Source organism: Procambarus clarkii, chromosome 31, assembly GCF_040958095.1.
Source record: "Procambarus clarkii isolate CNS0578487 chromosome 31, FALCON_Pclarkii_2.0, whole genome shotgun sequence".
Lineage (NCBI taxonomy): Eukaryota > Metazoa > Arthropoda > Malacostraca > Decapoda > Cambaridae > Procambarus > Procambarus clarkii.
The window spans coordinates 42,166,985-42,182,911 of NC_091180.1; positions in this window are offsets into that span (position 1 = coordinate 42,166,985).

A 15,927-nucleotide genomic window follows, 5' to 3' on the forward strand; every position below is an offset into this window, starting at 1 on the left:
CTCAAGCAGCACGAGTGTACTCATGTAGGATGATGCTGGTGTAGCTGGTGGTGGTGGTGGTGGTGGTAGTGGTGGTGGCACCTCAAGCAGCACAGGTGAACTCATGTGAGATGATTGTGGTGTAGCTGGTGGTGGTGGTGGTGGTGGTAATAGTGGTACCTCAAGCAGCACGGGTGTACTCATGTGGGTGATGGTGGTGTTGATGGTGGTGGTGTTGGTAATGGTGGTACCTCAAGCAGCACGGGTGTACTCATGTGGGATGATGGTGGTGGGGCTGGTGGTGGGGCTGGTGGTGGTGGTGGTGGCACCTCAAGCAGCACGGGTGTAATCATGTGGGATGATGGTGGTGGTGGTGGAGGTGGTGGTGGCACATCAAGCAGCACGGGTGTACTCATGTGGGATGATGGTGGCGTAGCTGGTGGTGGTGGTGGTGGTGGTAATGGTGGTACCTCAAGCAGCACGGGTGTACTCATGTGAGATGATGGTGGTGTAGCTTGTGGTGGTGGTGGTGGCACCTCAAGCAGCACGGGTGTACTCATGTGGGATGATGGTGGTGGTGGTGGTGGTGGCACCTCAAGCAGCACGGGTGTACTCATGTGGGATGATGGTGGTGTAGCTGCTGGTGGTGGTGGTGGTGGTAATGGTGGTACCTCAAGCAGCACGGGTGTACTCATGTGGGATGATGGTGGTGTAGCTGGTGGTGGTGGTGGTGGTGGTGGTTGTGGTGGCACCTTAAGCAGCACGGGTGTACTCATGTGGGGTGATAGTGGTGTAGCTGGTGGTGTTGGTGGTGGTGGTGGTGGTGGTGGTGGCACCTCAAGCAGCAAGGGTGTACTAATATGGGATGATGGTGGTGTAGCTGGTGGTGGTGGTGGTGTAGCTGGTGGTGGTGGTTGTGGTGGTGGTGTAGCTGGTGGTGATGGTGGTGGTGATTGTGGTGGTGGTGTAGCTGGTGGTGGTGGTGGCACCACAAGCAGCATGGGTGTACTCATGAGGGATAATGGTGGTGTAGCTGGTGGTGGAGGTGGTGTTGGCGATGGTGGTAGTGGTGGTGTTAGTGGCACCTCAAGCAGCACGGGTGTACTCATGTGGGATGATGGTGGTCTAGCTGGTGGTGGTGGTGGTGGTGGTGGTGGCACCTCAAGCAGGACGGGTGTACTCATGTGGGATGATGGTGGTGTAGCTGGTAGTGGTGGTGGTGGTGGTGGTGTTCGTGGCTCCTCAAGCAGCACGGGAGTACTCATGTGGGATGATGCTGGTGTAGCTGGTAGTGGTGGTGGTGGTGGTGGTGGTGGTGGTGGCACCTCAAGCAGCACGGGTGTACTCATGTGTGATGATGAAGGTGTAGCTGATGGTGGTGGTGGTGGTGGTGGCACCTAAAGCAACACATGTGTACTCATGTGAGATGATGGTGGTGTAGCTGGTGGTGGTGATGGCACCTAAAGCAGCACGGGTGAACTCATGTGGGATGATGGTGGTGTAGCTGGTGGTGGTGGTGGTGGTGGTGGTGGTGGTGGTAGTGGTGTTGGTGTTGGTAGTACCTCAAGTAGCACGGGTGTACTCATGTGGGATGATGGTGGTGTAGCTGGTGGTGGTGGGGATGGTGGCACCTCAAGCAGCACGGGTGTACTCATGTGAGATGATGGTGATGTAGCTGGTGGTGGTTGTGGTGGTGGTGGTGGTGGCACCTCAAGAAGCACGGGTGTATTCATGTGGGATGATGGTAGTGTAGCTGGTGGTGGTGGTGGTGGTGGTGGTGGTGGTGGCACCTCAAGCAGCACGGGTGAACTCATGTGAGATGATGGAGGTGTAGCTGGTGGTGGTGGTGGTGGTGGTGGTAGTACCTCAAGTAGCACGGGTGTACTCATGTAGGATGATGGTGGTGTAGCTGGTGGTGGTGGTGGTGGTTGCACCTAGAGCAGCACTGGTGTACTAATGTGGGATGATGGTAGTGTAGCTGGTGGTGGTAGTGGTGGTACCTCAAGCAGCACGGGTGTACTCATGTGAGATGAGGGTGGTGTAGCTGGTGGTGGTGGTGGTGGTGGTGGCACCTCAAGAAGTACGGGTGTACTCATGTGGGATGATGGTAGTGTAGCTGGTGGTGGTGGTGGTGGTGGTGGTGTAGTTGGTGGTGGCCCCTCAAGCAGCACGCTTGTACTCATGTGAGATGATGGTGGTGGGGCTTGTGGTGGTGGTGGTGGCACCTCAAGCACCACGGGTATACTCATGTGTGTTGATGGTGGTGGGGGTGGTGGTGGTGGTGGTGGTAGTGGTGGTGGTGGTACCTCAAGCAGCACGCGTGTACTCATGTGGGATGATAGTGGTGTAGCTGGTGGTGGTGGTGGTAATTGTGGTACCTCAAGCAACACGGGCGTACTCATGTGAGATGATGGTGGTGTAGCTGTTGGTGGTGGCGGTGGTGGTGGTGGTGGTACCTCAAGCAGCACGGGTGTACTCATGTGGGGTGATGGTGGTGTAGATGGTGGTGGTGGTGGTGGTGGAGGTAATGGTGGTACCTCAAGCAGCACGGGTGTACTCATGTGGGATGATGGTGGTGTATCTGGTGGTGGTGATCGTGGCACTTCAGGCAGCACAGGTGTACTCATGTGGGATGATGATGGAGTAGCTGGTGGTGGTGGTGGTGGTGGCACTTCAAGCAACACTGGTGTATTCATGTGGGATGATGGTGGTTTAGCTGGTGGTCGTGGTGATAGTGGTGGTGGTGGAAGTGGTGGTGGCACCACAAGTAGCACGGGTGTACTCATGTGAGATGATGGTAGTGTAGCAGGTGGTATGGGGGTGGTGGTGGTGGTGGCACCACAAGTAGCACGGGTGTACTAATGTGGGATGATTTTGGTGTAGCTGGTGGTGGTGGTGGTGGTGGTGGTGGTACCTCAAGTAGCACGGGTGTACTCATGTGGGATGATGGTGGTGCATCTCGTGGTGGTGGTGGTGGTTGCACCTCAAGCAGCACTAGTGTACTCATGTGGGATGAAGGTGGTTTAACTGGTGGTGGTGGAGGTGGTGGTGGCACCTCAAGCAGCACGGGTGTACTCATGTGAGATGAGGGTGGTGTAGCTTGTGGTGGTGGTGGTGGCACCACAAGAAGCACGGGTGTACTCATGTGCGATGATGGTAGTGTAGCTGGTGGTGGTGGTGGTGGTGGTGGTGGCGGAGTAGGTGGTGGCCCCTCAAGCAGCACGAGTGTACTCATGTAGGATGATGCTGGTGTAGCTGGTGGTGGTGGTGGTGGTGGTAGTGGTGGTGGCACCTCAAGCAGCACAGGTGAACTCATGTGAGATGATTGAGATGTAGCTGGTGGTGGTGGTGGTGGTGGTAATAGTGGTACCTCAAGCAGCACGGGTGTACTCATGTGGGTGATGGTGTTGATGGTGGTGGTGGTGGTGGTGTTGGTAATGGTGGTACCTCAAGCAGCACGGGTGTACTCATGTGGGATGATGGTGGTGGGGCTGGTGGTGGGGCTGGTGGTGGTGGCACCTCAAGCAGCACGGGTGTAATCATGTGGGATGATGGTGGTGGTGGTGGAGGTGGTGGTGGCACATCAAGCAGCACGGGTGTACTCATGTGGGATGATGGTGGCGTAGCTGGTGGTGGTGGTGGTGGTGGTAATGGTGGTACCTCAAGCAGCACGGGTGTACTCATGTGAGATGATGGTGGTGTAGCTTGTGGTGGTGGTGGTGGCACCTCAAGGAGCACGGGTGTACTCATGTGGGATGATGGTGGTGGTGGTGGTGGTGGTGGTGGCACCTCAAGCAGCACGGGTGTACTCATGTGGGATGATGGTGGTGTAGCTGCTGGTGGTGGTGGTAATGGTGGTACCTCAAGCAGCACGGGTGTACTCATGTGGGATGATGGTGGTGTAGCTGGTGGTGGTGGTGGTGGTGGTGGTTGTGGTGGCACCTTAAGCAGCACGGGTGTACTCATGTGGGGTGATAGTGGTGTAGCTGGTGGTGTTGGTGGTGGTGGTGGTGGTGGTGGCACCTCAAGCAGCAAGGGTGTACTAATATGGGATGATGGTGGTGTAGCTGGTGGTGGTGGTGGTGGTGGTGTAGCTGGTGGTGGTGGTTGTGGTGGTGGTGTAGCTGGTGGTGATGGTGGTGGTGATTGTGGTGGTGGTGTAGCTGGTGGTGGTGGTGGCACCTCAAGCAGCATGGGTGTACTCATGAAGGATAATGGTGGTGTAGCTGGTGGTGGTGGTGGTGTTGGCGATGGTGGTAGTGGTGGTGTTAGTGGCACCTCAAGCAGCACGGGTGTACTCATGTGGGATGATGGTGGTCTAGCTGGTGGTGGTGGTGGTGGTGGTGCTGGTGGTGGAAGTGGTGGTGGCACCTCAAGCAGGACGGGTGTACTCATGTGGGATGATGGTGGTGTAGCTGGTAGTGGTGGTGGTGGTGGTGGTGTTGGTGGCTCCTCAAGCAGCACGGGAGTACTCATGTGGGATGATGCTGGTGTAGCTGGTAGTGGTGGTGGTGGTGGTGGTGGTGGTGGTGGTGGTGGCACCTCAAGCAGCACGGGTGTACTCATGTGAGATGATGGAGGTGTAGCTGATGGTGGTGGTGGTGGTGGTGGTGGCACCTAAAGCAACACATGTGTACTCATGTGAGATGATGGTGGTGTAGCTGGTGGTGGTGATGGCACCTAAAGCAGCACGGGTGAACTCATGTGGGATGATGGTGGTGTAGCTGGTGGTGGTGGTGGTGGTGGTGGTGGTGGTGGTGTTGGTAGTACCTCAAGTAGCACGGGTGTACTCATGTGGGATGATGGTGGTGTATCTGGTGGTGGTGATCGTGGCACTTCAGGCAGCACGGGTGTACTCATGTGGGATGATGATGGAGTAGCTGGTGGTGGTGGTGGTGGTGGCACCTCAAGCAACACTGGTGTATTCATGTGGGATGATGGTGGTTTAGCTGGTGGTCGTGGTGATAGTGGTGGTGGTGGAAGTGGTGGTGGCACCACAAGTAGCACGGGTGTACTCATGTGAGATGATGGTAGTGTAGCAGGTGGTATGGGGGTGGTGGTGGTGGTGGCACGAAAAGTAGCACGGGTGTACTCATGTGGGATGATGGTGGTGTAGCTGGTGGTGGTGGTGGTGGTGGTTGTAGTGCCACCTCATGCAGCAAGGGTGTACTCATGTGGGATGATGGTAGTGTATCTGGTGGTGGGGGTGGTGGTTGCACCTCAGCACTGGTGTACTCATGTGGGATGATGGTGGTTTAACTGGTGGTGGTGGAGGTGGTGGTGGCACCTCAAGCAGCACGGGTGTACTCATGTGAGATGAGGGTGGTGTAGCTTGTGGTGGTGGTGGTGGTGGTGGTGGTGGTGGCAGCTCATGCAGCACGGGTGTACTAATGTGGGATGATTTTGGTGTAGCTGGTGGTGGTGGTGGTGGTGGTGGTGGTACCTCAAGTAGCACGGGTGTACTCATGTGGGATGATGGTGGTGCATCTGGTGGTGGTGGTGGTGGTTGCACCTCAAGCAGCACTGGTGTACTCATGTGGGATGATGGTGGTTTAACTGGTGGTGGTGGAGGTGGTGGTGGCACCTCAAGCAGCACGGGTGTACTCATGTGAGATGAGGGTGGTGTAGCTGGTGGTGGTGGTGGTGGTGGTGGCACCTCAAGAAGCACGGGTGTACTCATGTGGGATGATGGTAGTGTAGCTGGTGGTGGTGGTGGTGGTGGTGTAGTTGGTGGTGGCCCCTCAAGCAGCACGCTTGTACTCATGTGAGATGATGGTGGTGGGGCTTGTGGTGGTGGTGGTGGCACCTCAAGCACCACGGGTATACTGATGTGTGTTGATGGTGGTGGGGGTGGTGATGGTGGTGGTGGTAGTGGTGGTGGTGGTACCTCAAGCAGCACGCGTGTACTCATGTGGGATGATAGTGGTGTAGCTGGTGGTGGTGGTGGTAATTGTGGTACCTCAAGCAACACGGGCGTACTCATGTGAGATGATGGTGGTGTAGCTGTTGGTGGTGGTGGTGGTGGTACCTCAAGCAGCACGGGTGTACTCATGTGGGGTGATGGTGGTGTAGATGGTGGTGGTGGTGGAGGTAATGGTGGTACCTCAAGCTGCACGGGTGTACTCATGTGGGATGATGGTGGTGTATCTGGTGGTGGTGATGGTGGCACTTCAGGCAGCACGGGTGTACTCATGTGGGATGATGATGGAGTAGCTGGTGGTGGTGGTGGTGGTGGCACCTCAAGCAACACTGGTGTATTCATGTGGGATGATGGTGGTTTAGCTGGTGGTCGTGGTGATAGTGGTGGTGGTGGAAGTGGTGGTGGCACCACAAGTAGCACGGGTGTACTCATGTGAGATGATGGTAGTGTAGCAGGTGGTGGTGGGGGTGGTGGTGGTGGTGGCACCACAAGTAGCACGGGTGTACTCATGTGGGATGATGGAGGTGTAGCTGGTGGTGGTGGTGGTGGTGGTTGTAGTGCCACCTTATGCAGCAAGGGTGTACTCATGTGGGATGATGGTAGTGTATCTGGTGGTGGGGGTGGTGGTTGCACCTCAGCACTGGTGTACTCATGTGGGATGATGGTGGTTTAACTGGTGGTGGTGGAGGTGGTGGTGGCACCTCAAGCAGCACGGGTGTACTCATGTGAGATGAGGGTGGTGTAGCTTGTGGTGGTGGTGGTGGTGGTGGTGGTGGCAGCTCATGCAGCACGGGTGTACTAATGTGGGATGATTTTGGTGTAGCTGGTGGTGGTGGTGGTGGTGGTGGTGGCGGAGTTGGTGGTGACACCTCAAGCAGCACGAGTGTACTCATGTAGGATGATGCTGGTGTAGCTGGTGGTGGTGGTGGTTGTGGTAGTGGTGGTGGCACCTCAAGCAGCACAGGTGAACTCATGTGAGATGATTGTGGTGTAGCTGCTGGTGGTGGTGGTGGTGGTAATAGTGGTACCTCAAGCAGCACGGGTGTACTCATGTGGGTGATGGTGGTGTTGATGGTGGTGGTGGTGGTGGTGTTGGTAATGGTGGTACCTCAAGCAGCACGGGTGTACTCATGTGGGATGATGGTGGTGGGGCTGGTGGTGGGGCTGGTGGTGGTGGTGGTGGCACCTCAAGCAGCACGGGTGTAATCATGTGGGATGATGATGGTGGTGGTGTAGGTGGTGGTGGCACATCAAGCAGCACGGGTGTACTCATGTGGGATGATGGTGGCGTAGCTGGTGGTGGTGGTGGTGGTGGTGGTAATGGTGGTACCTCAAGCAGCACAGGTGTACTCATGTGAGATGATGGTGGTGTAGCTTGTGGTGGTGGTGGTGGCACCTCAAGCAGCACGGGTGTACTCATGTGGGATGATGGTGGTGGTGGTGGTGGTGGTGGCACCTCAAGCAGCACGGGTGTACTCATGTGGGATGATGGTGGTGTAGCTGCTGGTGGTGGTGGTGGTGGTAATGGTGGTACCTCAAGCAGCACGGGTGTACTCATGTGGGATGATGGTGGTGTAGCTGGTGGTGGTGGTGGTGGTGGTGGTTGTGGTGGCACCTTAAGCAGCACGGGTGTACTCATGTGGGGTGATAGTGGTGTAGCTGGTGGTGTTGGTGGTGGTGGTGGTGGTGGTGGCACCTCAAGCAGCAAGGGTGTACTAATATGGGATGATGGTGGTGTAGCTGGTGGTGGTGGTGGTGTAGCTGGTGGTGGTGGTTGTGGTGGTGGTGTAGCTGGTGGTGATGGTGGTGGTGATTGTGGTGGTGGTGTAGCTGGTGGTGGTGGTGGCACCTCAAGCAGCATGGGTGTACTCATGAGGGATAATGGTGGTGTAGCTGGTGGTGGTGGTGGTGGTGTTGGCGATGGTGGTAGTGGTGGTGTTAGTGGCACCTCAAGCAGCACGGGTGTACTCATGTGGGATGATGGTGGTCTAGCTGGTGGTGGTGGTGGTGGTGGTGCTGGTGGTGGAAGTGGTGGTGGCACCTCAAGCAGGACGGGTGTACTCATGTGGGATGATGGTGGTGTAGCTGGTAGTGGTGGTGGTGGTGGTGGTGGTGGCTCCTCAAGCAGCACGGGAGTACTCATGTGGGATGATGCTGGTGTAGCTGGTAGTGGTGGTGGTGGTGGTGGTGGTGGTGGTGGTGGTGGCACCTCCTCAAGCAGCACGGGTGTACTCATGTGAGATGATGGAGGTGTAGCTGATGGTGGTGGTGGTGGTGGTGGTGGCACCTAAAGCAACACATGTGTACTCATGTGAGATGATGGTGGTGTAGCTGGTGGTGGTGATGGCACCTAAAGCAGCACGGGTGAACTCATGTGGGATGATGGTGGTGTAGCTGGTGGTGGTGGTGGTGGTGGTGGTGGTGTTGGTAGTACCTCAAGTAGCACGGGTGTACTCATGTGGGATGATGGTGGTGTAGCTGGTGGTGGTGGGGATGGTGGCACCTCAAGCAGCACGGGTGTACTCATGTGAGATGATGGTGGTGTAGCTGGTGGTGGTTGTGGTGGTGGTTGTGGTGGTGGTGGTGGTGGCACCTCAAGAAGCACGGGTGTATTCATGTGGGATGATGGTAGTGTAGCTGGTGGTGGTGGTGGTGGCACCTCAAGCAGCACGGGTGAACTCATGTGAGATGATGGAGGTGTATCTGGTGGTGGTGATGGTAGTGGTGGTGGTGGTAGCACCTCAAGCAACAAGTGTGGACTCATGTGAGAAGAAGGTGGTGGGGCTGGTGGTTGTGGTGGTGGTGGCACCTCAAGCAGCACGGGTGTACTCATGTGGGATGATGGTGGTGGTGCTGGTGGTGGTGGCACCTCAAGCAGCACGGGTGTACTCATGTGGGATGATGGTGGTGTAGCTGGTGGTGGTGGTAATGGTGGTACCTCAAGCAGCACGGCTGTACTCATGTGGGATGATAGTGGTGTAGCTGGTGGTGGTGGTGGTGGTGGTAATGGTGGTACCTCAAGCAGCACGGGGGTACTCACGTGGGATGATAGTGGTGTCTACTCAAGTAGCAAGAGTTTACTCATGTGAGATGATGGAGGTGTAGCTGGTGGTGGTGATGGTGGTGGTGGTGGCACCTCAAGCAACACGTGTGTACTTATGTGAGATGATGGTGGTGGGCCTGGTTGTGGTGTTGGTGGCACCTCAAGCAGCACGGTTGTACTCATGTGGGTTGATGGTGGTGGTGGTGGTGGTGGCACCTCAAGCAGCACGGGTGTATTCATGTGGGATGTTGGTGGTGTAGCTAGTGGTGGTGGTGGTGGTGGTGGTTTTAATGGTGGTACCTCAAGCAGCACGGGTGTACTCATGTGGGATGATAGTGGTGTAGCTGGTGGTGGTGGTGGTAATGGTGGTACCTCAAGCAGGATGGGTGTACTCATGTGAGATGATGGTGGTATAGCTGGTGGTGGTGGTGGTGTAGCTGCTGGTGGTGGTGGTGGTGGTGGTACATCAAGCAGCATGGGTGTACTCATGTGGGGTGATGGTGGTGTAGATGGTGGTGGTGGTGGTGGTGGTAATGGTGGTACCTCAAGCAGCACGGGTGTACTCATGTGGGATGATGGTAGTGTAGCTGGTTGTGGTGTTGGTGGCAACTCAGGCAGCACGGGTGTACTCATGTGGGATGATGGTGGTGTAGCTGATGGTGGTGGTGGTTTAAATTTAAATTTTGCCCCGCGGGGCGAGTTTATTGGGCAGCGCCACTCATCTTGTGAGTGGACACACCGCCATAGCAGCATGTACAACACTCCCCAATAGGAAGAAAACCCGCTGGGTTGTTCATCCTGTCACTTGTACCCAGACAAAGCTGGGACTTGCTTAACTGTCTCAAGTAAACAGCTCCTCAAACAAGAAGATTAACATCTATCAACCCTTGAAAGCTTACGTTATCTTGCGGGTGCAAAATGGGGAAATCTTTTTTGAACAGCATCAATATTTGACAAATAGTGTTTTCCTAACTCAAACAATGTGGGGTTTATTATTCTACACATATTTCTGATATCTCTCAGGTGTTCACATTCACGTAGATAGTGGTCAAGGCGGTGTCTGTCACTCTCACCACAGATTCTGCAACTTCGCTGATCAGCTGTTGTTTCCATTCCATACCTCCAAGGATATTTATATCCAAGACGGATTCTTGCTATTACTGATTCCCTCCCTCGTCCTCCTCCTCCTTCGGTCGTAACGATTGGGATTGCCAGCTGCAACCATGTTGTACCATCGTATAGATTCACTAGTTTGTGCTTCTATCCTCCTTTCCTCAGTTACCTTGTCACGGTGATGTTGCCTGACAATACCTCTAATTTGTAGTAGAGTCTTGGGTATGAAGTATTCAATGTGGGATATTTGGGCTTGAATCTGATTATTTAAATATTAATGTAGTAAATTAAATTACGAAGGACCACCCGCTTTTGTAGAAAAGAGGGAAACTGAGAATTTCTGATCATTAGATAATTCCTAGATGAAACCAGTAACTATGGATAAAAACTAGAAATAAGATCATAGAAATAATTAATGGGCTGTATTATTAAATGAATCAAACCTCGAACACCTACATTGGGGGGTTATTACTGGAGGTAAGTACGTCCAGGAATTAGTGTGGTTCGTTCACTAATTCAATTAATAATAATCTAATCCTATAAACTAATATTGAAACTGTTATCATTACCATAAAGGGGAACATAGATTATGAACATAGTAATGAATTACAGTAAACCACATATTAATCCCAAAGAATTCTGCACACAAAATTGCAATAGAATCATAAAAGGAAATAAATCTTAGCTTAATGAAGATTCCTTTAGAAAGCCATGGAAGTTCCTCTTATTCTCTGGACTCGGTCGACTGACGAGTGGAACGGGTTAACATGGGAGAAGGCAGCATGGAGAATTCTTCTCTCGTGCTGCAAGACAAATATTTTACAGTAGCAACTGATTTACCTACTGAATCTATATAGTCAAGAAAATTAAGAGTTACAGGTGACAAATTTTAATCACCTGTTATTAGATGTTATCGTGCGTCATAACGGACAATCACCCTGCTACTAGTAACTTTTTACCTGATGCATCACATAAAAGAATATACTTAGCTGTGGACACTGTATAAGTATTAAGATTGCCGTGCTTCACGTCCCAGGCTCTGGTTAACCCTATCCTGGATAGTGACGCGCTTCGCTGGCCGGTCACGTGTCGTCAAGAACCAAGTCAAAGGGCTCCTTATTTGACACCAGCACTAGCTGAAGATACTATCTGCAAGGTTATTCACGCCTCACAGTGGCGACTTTCATCTGAGGATGGATAACGCCTGCCCTAGTTGCTGGACAATGGCGTCTTCTTATGAGTAGGTAAGCGCAGGTCTGCCTCTGAACGGCTCACCACATGTACTGAGCTGGCCTTCCCCTACCCACGCCGAGTCCGCCTTCATAAAACAAATTATTGTCTCGAACATTAATATTTCTCACATTTACGCTTGAAACGTTGAAGACTGGACGGGTTTATTATTTAGAGGAAGAAAATATTGTTATTTACCAGTTCAAGAATAGTAAATATATAAGGGAGAGGAATTAATGTCTCCCCATGGCATTCATTGGTGACGTTAACTTTATCACGAGATAGACGCTATGATTCCAACGCTCTATTCGGCTTTTAGTTAGAGATCAATTCGTCTGCAATTAGTTATCATACAGAATGCCTTAGGTATGGAGAATTGAATTTAATTCTCACATACATTGGATATAATGTGTTTACTGTAAGGAAATCTGACGCAATACTGGCGTCAGGTGACGTGAGAATTCTAGCCTACTGCACAGATGAAATTATTAGTACATGAGAATTCTACGTGTTGTTAATTTTACTTACTGCAATAATTAGTATGGTTAGTAATAAATAATGAGAATACAACAATGTTGTATTCGGTGTTGGAAATATCCAACATTCAATGTGATCTCCTTCAGCGCTTTCAGCAGCCAGCACATCTGCTCGTTCATTTCCACATATTCCAACATGGGAGGGGATCCACAGAAACTTGATGACTCTTCCCTGATTGGTAAGTACTCTCACAGCTCTCTTAACTTCAGCGACTATTGCAAGATTTTCTGCCCGATTTTTACTTAGGCTTTGCAGTGCTGCTTTTGAATCGGTGCAAATCACTGCACCATTAGTGTTCCGTTCAAGAAACCTTAACGCCATTGCAATGGCAGTTAGCTCTGCTTGCGTTGAAGAGGCATAGTTCTCAATACGTGCTTTTTCTTCATTTCTGCGTTGGAAAGTATTATCCTTGATTACCGTGTATGCTGCACCAGCCCTGCCATTGACAGGATTAGATGACCCGTCAGTGTAGATTTGATCTAGTTCATCTCCGGCTTCTTTATAAATTTCCTCGAGAAATTGTGCCTCATTTCTTGTGGTATCATGTTGGATTTTTTCGTTGCCATTTCATTGATGATGATCTTGCATGAGTCATCCTCCCAGGTAGGTAACCTCTCTACAGGCAGGAGCTCACGGGCTTGCTCAAGCAGGTGAAGCTCTTCGAGGTAGCAGACTGATCTGTGATGCCATTTTTTGCTTCTCCTGTTTCCACCTGAAAGTAGCACAGAGCTCAGTTTTTTCTTAGCAATATCATTGTAATGGGGATCTCTGGCTATCCTAATTGCAAGCTTAGCATTCAGCTCTGAATTCTGCTTTTAACACTGGGAAGGGACAACTCCTCTCGCAGATTAGACGTTTTGGCAGTTCTTGGAACTCCAAGAATGATTGTCATGGCTTCATTTTGAATGCTTTCAAGCCTTTTTATATCGCTTTGGGAGTAGGTGCACAGAACTGGTGCGGCATAGTCTACGACGGAGCGCACATAGGTGTGTACATCATTTTAAGCACGGCAATAGAGGCTCCATGTCCATTCCAGGTCATAGCTTTCAGTTCCCTGAGTCGACTTTTGCATGTTCCTATGAGTTGATTGAGCTCCTCTTTCTTTCCCTTGTTAGAGCCGACAGTGACGCCAAGGTACCGATAGTGGTCAACCCATTCAAGTGTTACACCATTAATTTGCAGTTTTTCATTTGCTCTCCGCTTGCGATGGGAGTATGCCTTCGTCTTGTTTGTGGAGAGAGTGAAACCGAGCTCAGTACATTTCCTTCCAAGGAGTTCAATGGACTGTTCAATTTTTCCCAAGGTGGGAGCTTGTATTAGGACATCATCTGCATATCCCACTTGTTGTGTTCCTTCCGGAAAATCAATATTTGCAATGGCGTTCATAAGTACATTGAATAGTGAAGGGCTTAAGACTCCGCCTTGGGGGGTCCCGAGTTCCATATTCATTGTTCTGGAGACTGCTCCATTGAAGCAAACCTTAGCTTTCCTTCCTGTGAGGTAGTCTTCAACCCATTTCATGAGTCTCCCCTTGACACCCATGCATGCAAGCTCGTCCAGGATCGCAATCCCCTGTGCTTTGTCAAAGGCTCCTTTGATGTCAACAAATACAGAGTACCTAGCCGTGTCATTAGCCAAGTAATTAACTATACAATTTTCTGTGCTCCGTCCTTTAACAAATCCATTGACCCCCTCCCCTAACCTGCCTATTTTGTGCAACAGTCGGTTTAGGATGATCCTTTCAAGCATCTTGCAAGTGCATGACACGAGACTGATAGGTCTGTAATTACCAGGGTCATTAGGCTTCGGTATGGGAACAATTATTGCGTGTTTCCATTGTGTGGGCAACACTCCACTTAGGAATGACTTGTTAAACTGGTGGAGTAGTGGATTCCCAGACACTTCACACAGTGCATTGAGTATGTCGTAGGTGACGCCATCTTCACCAGGTGCTGTACTTTTACCCTTTTTCATAGCGCCCCTTACTTCTTGGGCTGTGATTGCGAATATGCCCCATATTCGTCATCACTAGACAGTGCTCTTGTTATCCTAATTCTTCTGTCATCATGTCGCAGGAGCTGTTCCCTGCTGATTTCTGCAGGGAGGGAGGAGGAGGATGCTGCATCACTCCACTTGTGAATTAGTTCCTCAGCCTTACCTTGGGGGTCTTTGTGAGCCGCAGGTCGGGCTCTGCCACCCTTAGCTATCTTAATTTTTGCCCACACTTGTCTTGCAGATGTTTCCCGTCCAATAGAGCTAGTGAACTCAAGCCATTGTCTTTACCGCTCTTTAATCTTCTCTTCCCTGGCTACTTGACACACAGTTTTAAACAACTCTTGGTTACTTTCAGTGGGATGTCTCCGGTACTCTCTACTCATGTCTCGCACATTTGCGTTAAGCATCTTTATGTAATCATTCTCATACCATTTTATTTTCTTCCTCTGAGGGTTACTTCGCCCAGGTGTACGGCGCAGAACTCTGAGACAGCTCTCAATTTGGTGATTAAGGTCATCAACAAATGTGTCAATGTGTTCTGGGATTTGGTATTCCGTGAACCAGTCACTCATCCTGTTTATGAACTGCGGCCTCATATCTGGTCCGAGTGATAACCTTTTTCTTTTATTCGTCTCTTTCCTTCTCTTGCTCATGTCGACAGTGGTAATTAGTGCCCAATGGTCACTACATAAACTGTGCACAATATGTGTGCTGGCATCCGTGTCCTGTGCATTCAGCAGGAGAGCATAGTCTAGTCTTCCTCCTCTGAGGTGAGTTGGCTGTTCATCACCCAGGACTCTAAGGTTTTCACTTCCCCATACAAAGAGTGACAGTTTCCGTCCATTGACATTGGGCTGATGACAGTTGGCACCAAAGTGTGGGTGTCTGGAATTCAGGTCACCGACCAGCAGGGTAGGTTCTTCATTAACAAATTCAGGCAGTGTGTCAAGGTCAAGTTTACTCTGTGGGACATATAGGTTGATTATATGTTGAGCATTATTGTTTAAGTAAAGGGTTACTCCCAGTGATTCATACTCATCCCCCATGTGCAGGTCATCAATAATCTGTGCGGGAATGTTGTTATTTACAAAAGTGATGAGACCACGTTTTCTTTCCCCAGAGGGCAGGGAGAACTTGCGATAACCGCTGAACCTTGGGTTGAAGGTTCACCTACCATCGTCTCCTGTAGCACTATGACATCAGTTTGGTGTTCACGAGCGTATTGTATGATGTCATTAATTCTATTGGGAACGCCATTGCAGTTCCATTATAGGATAGTGAGACTTTCTTCAGCATGGTTATCCATCGTGGAGGTGTTGGTCATCAGATGTACTGTGTGCGGTGTTGTTGCTGGTGAGTGTTTTCACTGGTGGTGTTGTATGTGGTGTTGCACCACCGTCATGTGCTGGTGGTACTGTTTGTATGGGTGCCAGTGGTCAATGGTGTTGTGTACACTAGTGTCGTTGTGCTCACTGGTGGTGGTGTTGTGTTCACTGGTGGTGTTGTGTTCACTGGTGGTGCTGTTGGTGGTGTTGTGTTCACTGGTGGTGCTGTTGGTGGTGTTGTGTTCACTGGTGGTGTTGTTGGTGGTGTTGTGTTCACTGGTGGTATTGTGTTCACTGGTGGTGGTGTGTTCACTGGGGCAACGATAGCACTGAGTCTGCTGTTACGTGCCGTGGCTCGTGTTGCATCCTCATGCACCAATTTGCAACCTGCTGAACTCGCCTGAGGCAACTTCAGGCCCTGCAGAATGTGAAGTATGTCCTCCTGGGTCTTCTGGATTGTACATAGGGTATTCTCAAGTTTATTTTGCTTGCTTATTAGTTCTTGCATGAGTGGGTGATTTTTTATCATGTGGGTATTCATTGCTTCCATATCGGGCGGCATTGTTTTATCTTGACCCAGTGAGGTGTTGACTGGTGAGTGGGGAGGGGGAGTGGTAGGGTAGGGGAAGGGAGGGTCGCCTGAGAGGCGGAAGGGCTGGTTGACTGGGAGGCGTTAGGGGGTATGGGTGATGAGGCAGGAATGGGGTTGTTGGGTCGGGTAGGGTTGCGGTTAGTGAGGGAGATAAGGTTGGGGTTAGTGAGTGGGGTAGAGGTAAGTTGGTTTG